This window comes from Bidens hawaiensis, unplaced genomic scaffold, assembly GCF_021521415.1.
Source record: "Bidens hawaiensis isolate Kalapana, Puna unplaced genomic scaffold, B.hawaiensis_p1.1 tig00024820_1, whole genome shotgun sequence".
NCBI classification, from domain to species: domain Eukaryota; kingdom Viridiplantae; phylum Streptophyta; class Magnoliopsida; order Asterales; family Asteraceae; genus Bidens; species Bidens hawaiensis.
The window spans coordinates 1-7,858 of record NW_027493931.1 but is presented as its reverse complement, the minus strand read 5'-3'; the positions used below and the strand labels follow the sequence as shown (position 1 = coordinate 7,858).

The 7,858-nt window shown below is 36.4% G+C and overlaps 1 long non-coding RNA gene and 1 pseudogene across 2 annotated transcripts; both read left to right on the top strand.

Annotated features, from left to right (window-relative positions):
• Positions 1-2,771: 2,771 nt before the first annotated feature.
• On the top strand, positions 2,772-3,374 carry LOC143570072 (uncharacterized). The gene is made up of 3 exons (XR_013141856.1): positions 2,772-2,850; positions 2,931-3,044; positions 3,150-3,374. It is a non-coding gene; the product is annotated as an uncharacterized LOC143570072 (long non-coding RNA).
• Positions 3,375-3,885: 511 nt separating this feature from the next.
• LOC143570052 (receptor-like protein Cf-9) lies at positions 3,886-7,850 on the top strand (annotated as a pseudogene). Its single transcript, XR_013141848.1, has 2 exons — positions 3,886-6,406; positions 7,634-7,850. The product of XR_013141848.1 is annotated as a receptor-like protein Cf-9 (transcript).
• The last annotated feature ends 8 nt before the right edge of the window (positions 7,851-7,858 follow it).

The following is a 7,858-nucleotide window of genomic DNA, read 5'->3' as shown; positions in this document are numbered from 1 at the left end:
ATTTTGTAAATAATGAAGAACTTCGCACAATGCTTGCATCGAGCTCTTTGGACACAATGCTTGCATCGAGCTCTTTGGACACCACTAGACAATTTCACATAAGTGGAAATGTTGCCAAATTTCTTGGTTTCGTTTCGTGGGGATGACCCGAACGACCGTTTCTTGGGTGTTAAAGGCACCCATGTTGACGGATGAAGCAGCACTTTGGGAGGCCATTATAATCGAGTTTGAAATAAATGTTTAGAGTGTTTTTAGTGAGTTTTGGAAGTGTGAGATAACCATTACCCAACCTAAACTATATATAGATGTTTGTGGTGTTAAAATGGTAAAAAGAACGGTCAAAAATGCATCCCAACGGTCAAAAAACGGTAATATTACCGTTATACAACGTTAAAAAAACCGGTTTTAAAACCGGTTTGTTTAAAAAAACCGGTTTTTTACCCTAACCGGTTCAGTGTTTTTCTAACCGGTTTTTCTAGCTTGATGATGTAACCGGTACACTAACCGTCGGGTTTATAACCGGTTTTAAAAAAAACTGGTTTCTGGTTTTAACCGAAAAACCGGTTCACTAACCGGTTTTTTTGGGCATCTCTAAATGAAGGATGCAAATTGTGTCTTTTAATTTCATTTTTATTTTAAAGAATAAGATTTATTGTCAAGTTAGATGAATACCTTAAAAAAACATTGATTATAGTACATCCTACCTATGAAATAAAAGAGATGAAAATGGCAAATATTATAATTGTAGAGTACATCCTATAAAACTAGAATAGAATTAGGTGAACTATTAAAATAATTATGAAAGTTATCTGGGCCGCCTCTAGGACTGCGAAACGAAACTAGGGTTTAACCACTCATCAAAAAAAAAAGAAAACCTTCAACAGCGTCTAATTTTCGAAACAAAACAATAGTTATACATCTGTAATTTGGGGTTTGGATTAATATGTGTGATTTGAGCCGCGTTTAAACTAAATTAGGTCTAGAAAGATGTGGGGAAATGCATTACTTATGCATTAGCAAACAATGATTACATCTTAATTTATTTGAAATGAAAGTAAAATGATTTTTTTTATAACAAGGCCTCATTTTTAGATATCGTTTTAGGCCACTAAAAAGGTTGAGCTGGCCCTGAAAGTTACCTAACTACTAATTTAACTTGGTTGGTATCGACAAATTTTACATAAAAGGTTATAAATGAATGTGCTTAAATTCTAAGCTAGAATCACATCCAAGGTTGTTAAATAAAAGCCACTTTGATCTATTCAAAAGTCAAAACTAACCATCTCTACATTAATGTCATGTAAACGGGAAAATTTTGAAAATGATCCAAAAAAGAGAGATTCCCGTAATAGTACTTGAAAATCTAACATTTCAGAATTAGTCCACCGAAATCAATCGGAGGCGATAGGTTTAGAGCAAATCCGATGGTTTCCCCAGCCACTAAGAAAATGCCAAGTGTCCCACTACCTACCTACCCAATTGTTTTTCCCCTTAAACTGATCGGTCCAGATAGTTTTGTGATGAAAACTATCTCCTCTTACAACCATCTCCCCGGCTTCCTTTCCCCTTGCTTTCATCTCCAACGTTGGTTTTCAAATAAAGATGAGTTTTGTGTTTTTTTTGAAATAAATCCGAGGAGATGTATTTCAAGCGAGTTTCGTCTCCGCAGATGATTTGCATCTTAAACCATAAACTATATTCATCTTCATCTTCATCTTCTTCATCATCATCTTCCGGCCATGAACGTAAAACCCACTTTCCGCCCACCGGCAAAAACACACCTCAAACACTCCACCCGTCGGCAAAAACCCACCACCACCACTCCACCTGGAGTGGTGAAGATGAAGATGAAGATGAATATGGGTTTTATGTCAAAAGACCAAATTCATTTGAAATTCATCTTGAAGATGAATTTCAAAAAACAAAAAAATCAACTTTTTTGAAATCTCACGTAAAAGATAAAAACAACATGAAAGTTATCTAGGGAGATGGTTTTCATCCTAACATTATCTGGACCGATTAATATGATGGGAAAATCAACTTGGTAGGTAGGTAGTGGGACACTTGGCAATTTCTGAGTGGGTAATGAAATCCATCGGATGGATTCCCAAAGCGTCAGATCCGATGGATTTAGAAGGACTATTTTTGGAATTTGAAATTTTTAAGAATTATTTTCAATTTCTTTCTCCTATTAACTATTTTCAAAATTTTCCCTTATTTTTTGACTTTAGAAATGAAAGTTAAATCTGGAAGCATTTTGTCACACATTTATTAGCAAGTGTTTCAACGGGTTCTAACATATATATATATATATATATATATATATATATATATATATGTATATGTATATATATATATACTTTTCTTTAGACGACTTTCTTGTATATAGGTTATCGTACTTTTTAAAATTTGAGAGCCTCGATGCCTCACTCTGGACAGACTATGTTGTCTTAACCGGGCCCATGCTAGCTTCAAAGTTTGGCTTGGACGCTCCCCTGAAAATCCATACCACTAACTGTCACTTGACCGGGCACATGCTAGCTTCAAAGTTTGGCTTGGGCACTCCCACGAAAATCCATACCACTGACTGTCACTTGACAGCCGTTGTGCCACCACAATAGCAGAACTCTCTGACGAAACACACGGTGAGACGAAAACCCGGGTAACCTTAGGGTTCAAACTGACAACCTTTGCACAAAATATATATCGACAGTTCGTTTTTTTTTAACCGAACCAAATTTACTTCACATAAATTTTTCACGTCAAAATAAAATGAGGCCTTGGAATCGGGTCATTGACCCTGCAGTTGACCATCTTGCCATACAAGGCAATGATCACTCAGAACTTCAGGTGAACTGACTCACCCTTCATAACTAACAATTGAATCATTTGGGCCTTTGCATTTTGACTGTTGATGTCTTGTTTCGCAGATGTATGCTTCTCAGTATTTCCCGCAAATCACAGTGCTTTTGCATAAACTACCTCGAGTTATCCTGCTGATGTTAAAGACCAATGATTGCTTGCGTTCTGTAAATAACGCTTTGGTATCTTCTTTTTTACCAAATTTATAAATGTCTTTTGAACATGTATAATAATAATTATAATTTGAAAGTGTGTGGAAGTGAGGTTTGTATATTGTTTATCGACAGATACAAAGACCATCTGTGGAGTCTTTCATAATCATTGGAAGAGTTTCTTCAGAGGCATTGATTGAGGAAAAGTTGTCACATGTGAGTTCGCTCTTTACCTACCTATTTGTCTGCTTTGAACAGATTTCATTAGAGGCCCGGTTTTTCATAATGCAGGTTGCCTTGTGGATGCTGCAATTCCGTACAGCTTTTAGTTAGTTTTGAATAATCATTAGCATTTATATCGGAGACAGAAATCATTTACGTTTGTATTCTTTGGGGATGAATCCCTTGTTACTAACAACCATGCTAGTTTGAAGAAATCAATAAATTAGCCAACTTTATTGGCACCAATCTATATATTTTCAGTTCATTGGACGGAGTATGTGTTTTGAGACGTTAGATGAAATTTCACTTTTTGTTTATTATATCTTTTTTATCTCCGCATTTTATATCTCCATATGGAATATGATAATGTAAGTTGTGGTCTATGTTCACTATTTGAGACAATTGTAACGCGTTTGCCTTATGTTTGATTTATGAAGCAATAATGTGTCTATGATATTTGTCATCCTGAAACCAATTTGCTTAATTTCATTACAAGATATTTGTAAGTATACTTCCAAAACCCTAAAAGACATGACCAAATCAAAGTCTTGTAAACCAAAAGACACGTTATTGAACAAATAGCCATAATGTGTTTATATAGATTGTACCAAAGTATGAATATGTATAGCTACTAGAAACACACCAACAACAAAAATGAGTAATTCAATGCTGCTCTTCTTTTTCGTTTCGTTTATTATTTTTATCTCTCCCAGTTCATCCTCTTCATCTTCTATGAACACCACTCATAGATGTTCAGTTAAACAAGCCCATGCTTTGATTCTGTTCAAACAAAACCTTTCCTCAATCAATGATAACATGTCTTGGTTTAACTACATAGGTGAAGGCTGGCTTGGTTCTGATTGTAAACCAAAAATGATTAACTGGACACCTAGTACAGATTGTTGTGATTGGAATGGGGTAACTTGTGACCGCTCCACCGGTGATGTTATCGGTCTTGACCTGAGTTGTGGCATGGTGCAAGGTACTATCCACCCTAACACGACTCTTTTTCACCTTCCTCGTCTCCATAGACTCAACCTTGCTTTCAATAATTTTACTGATTCTCAGGTTCCACCTCACATAAGCAAGCTTTCTAATAGTCTCACACATCTCAACATGTCTTATTGTGGGTTTACGGGTCAAGTTCCCGCAGACATTTCACACCTTCATAAATTGGTGTCCCTTGATCTCTCTAACAATGGGATTTTTAAAAGGGTTGATCTTATTTTAAAACCTCATGTTTTCATCAATCTGCTTCAAAATTCTACTGCTATGAAAGAACTTTCGCTTGAAGATGTTACAATCTCTTCAGTTTTACCTAATAATCTGAATATCTCTTCTTCTTTAAAATTGCTAAATCTGGGCTCCACTGGATTGCAAGGAAACCTACCTTTCAACATATTCAGTCTTCAGTCTTTGGAAGAACTTTACTTGTGGAGAAACAGTTTCACAGGGCATATCCCTTCACACCTCACACTTATTCCTAAATTGGTTTCACTTTATCTCTCCTACAATGGGAATGAGATTGATAATTTGCATATGCAACCTCATATTTTCAGTATTCTCCTTGAAAATTCCACTTTTTTGAGAGACCTTTGGCTTGGTGAAGTTAATATAGGTTTTGTTTTACCCACCTATCTTAATATCTCTTCTTCTCTAAGATCACTTTGGCTTAGCGCCACCGGCTTACAAGGAAGGTTACGTGATAACATCTTAAGTCTGGAATATCTCGAAGGACTTTACTTGTCAGATAACAAAAATCTCTCTGGTCCACTTCCCAATGTTAACACAAGCACTATCATCCCTCTCACGGTTTTGAATCTGTTAGAGACAAATATATCTATATTTATCATATAACAAGCTTTCTGGAACATTACCTTCTTCATTGTTTACCCTTTCTTCTTTAAGAGTATTATCCCTTTCTAACAATCGATTAAGCGGGCAGATTGATGTGCTTGATAATGGCCCCATCCAGCAAACATTTCAACGGCTTACCAACCTCACTTTCCTATACCTTTCATATAATAATTTTACAGGTGAATGGGAGTTGGATACATTGTTATCAAGCCTCACAAACCTTCATACACTCATTCTGTCATTTAGTGGTATATCTGTTACCACTAATAATGCTAATCATTATGCCAATCCTAATTTTGGGTCCTTAAGTTTGGCCTCTTGCAATCTAAAGGTGTTTCCGGCATCCATTCGATCCATGACAACTCTTAGCTACTTAGATCTGTCAAGAAATGATATACATGGGCACATTCCTGATTGGGTAGGGGAGATAGGAGGGAATCAGTTGGTACTTTTGAATCTTTCAAAAAACTCGACAACGGGCACCATTCCAAATGTATACAAGGATTGGGGCCAATTACAAGGGTTTCTTTTGAATGGAAATGAGTTAGAAGGAAAGGTGCCAACTTCTTTAAACAAATGTAAGCAATTGAGTGTAATTGATTTGGGAAACAACCACTTAAATGACACATTCCCGGGTTGGTTAGGAGATCTTCCCAATTTACAGGTTCTCGTCCTCAGATCAAACAATTTTCATGGTGGCATTGTACCCTCTTCCTTTGTTAATTTCCCATTTCCAAGTCTGCGAGTTCTTGACTTATCTCATAATGGGTTTGTAGGCAAACTCCCTACAAAATATTTTCAAAATTTCAAGGCGATGAAGAATGTGGTAACAAGTAACACAGAACCAAAATATATGCAAACGGGTAACATGTATTACGCTATCACTATTACGATTAAAGGAGTGGATCAAATTTTCACGCGACTTTTCGTTGAGTACACTATTGTCGATCTATCAAACAATAAATTTGAAGGGGAGATTCCAAACATCATTGGAAATCTAAACTCTTTGAAAGCGCTCAACCTGTCCCATAACAGCCTAACGGGCCGAATCCCACAGGCTCTTGGAAATATTTCAAAAATTGAATCGTTAGACTTGTCATGGAATCAACTCACAGGAGAGATCCCACAAAGCCTTGCTGATGTGACCTCTCTTGAGTTCTTAAATCTGTCCCAAAACCATCTCATGGGCCACATTCCGCAAGGAAAACAGTTCAACACATTTGAAGGGAATTCGTTTGGAGGGAATCCAAAACTCTGTGGGTTTCCATTGCCCAAAAATTGCAGTGAGCGTATGCACGAACCACAACTTGAAGGTGATGGAGATGAAGATGAGAGTGGATTTGTATGGAAAGTGGTGATGATGGGATACATATGTGGAATCTTACTTGGGTTCGTGTTGGGATATCTAATGCTATCAACCAGAAGACCGAAATGGGTCAATGCAATTGTTGATGAAGCAAACTATGTGATCATGAAGAGGCAAAATAAGAGAAGATGATAAAATTAGTTCATGAATGGTACGTATTTCATATGTTTTTCTATTCTCCAAAACTGTTCAGAACTCGTAACTTTGTTTTCTTTCATTTTTTTTTAAATATGATGCAGGTAAAGAAGTTTAGGGTGCATTTGGACCCTTTTGAATCAGGCAGTTGTAGGGAACTTTCTGATCAAATTATGCTATATTTTAAGTATTTGTTTTAATTTTGTATTACAATGTCTATATTTGAGTATTTGTTTAAATTTTGTATTACAATGTCTACATTTTGAGTATTTGTTTTAGTTTTGCATTACAATGTCTCAAAATTACGTTTGATAGTCAAAAATCTCTTTTATAATAGTAATTGGTTTAACTTTTCATTGCTGTTATTCAGACATTTAACATGAAATTAGCAGAGTTCCATGTGTATTTTTTGCGTTAGATTTGCTGCAGGGGTGACTAGTTGCTGATTTAACATGAAATTAGCAGATTTTCATGTGCATGTTTTTGTATTTTCAAACAAAAGTGGTTCATCGTAATTGCTTATGCAGAAAACAAATATATTTCTATAAAGTTTAGATTACATTTTTCATAAGTTTACCAAATCGAACAAAAATCCGGTTCGACTACTTGTTATTGTACTGAGTTCTACAGGTTCAGAAGTTGCAGCCACTCTTTTTCCTTCATTTCCTCTTTCAACTTCATTATCATCAGCTCCAGCTAATAAAAACGACAAAGTCACCAAGTTCAACTTTTAGGTATGCAAATGAGCTCCGGCTACTGGAAGTTCAACTGCAAATTCAGTGTAGCATATGATAGAAAGCAGAGCAGCACAACCGGATATCAGATAGGATATAAAAACGCTTGGACCGGCTAAATATGAACCGCTTCTCCAGTTAGGACAAAAACACCAGCACCCATGACGGCTCCAACACCGAACCAGATGAGGTCGAACCTGCAGTTCAACACATTTGAAGGGAATTCATTTGGAGGGAACCTAAAACTTTGTGGGCAACAATTGCCCAATAAATGCAGTGAGCATCCACATGAACACAACTTGAAGGTGATAGAGATGGAGATGAGGAGGAGAGTGGATTTACATGGAAAGTGGTGATGATGGGATATGGATGCGGAACCTTACTTGGATTCGTGTTGGGATATCTGATGTTATCAACAGGGAGACCAAAATGGGTCAATGCAATTGTTGATGAAGCAAACTATGTGATCATGAAGAGGCAAAATAAGAGAAGATGATAAACTTAGTTTATGAATGGTACGTGTTTCATAT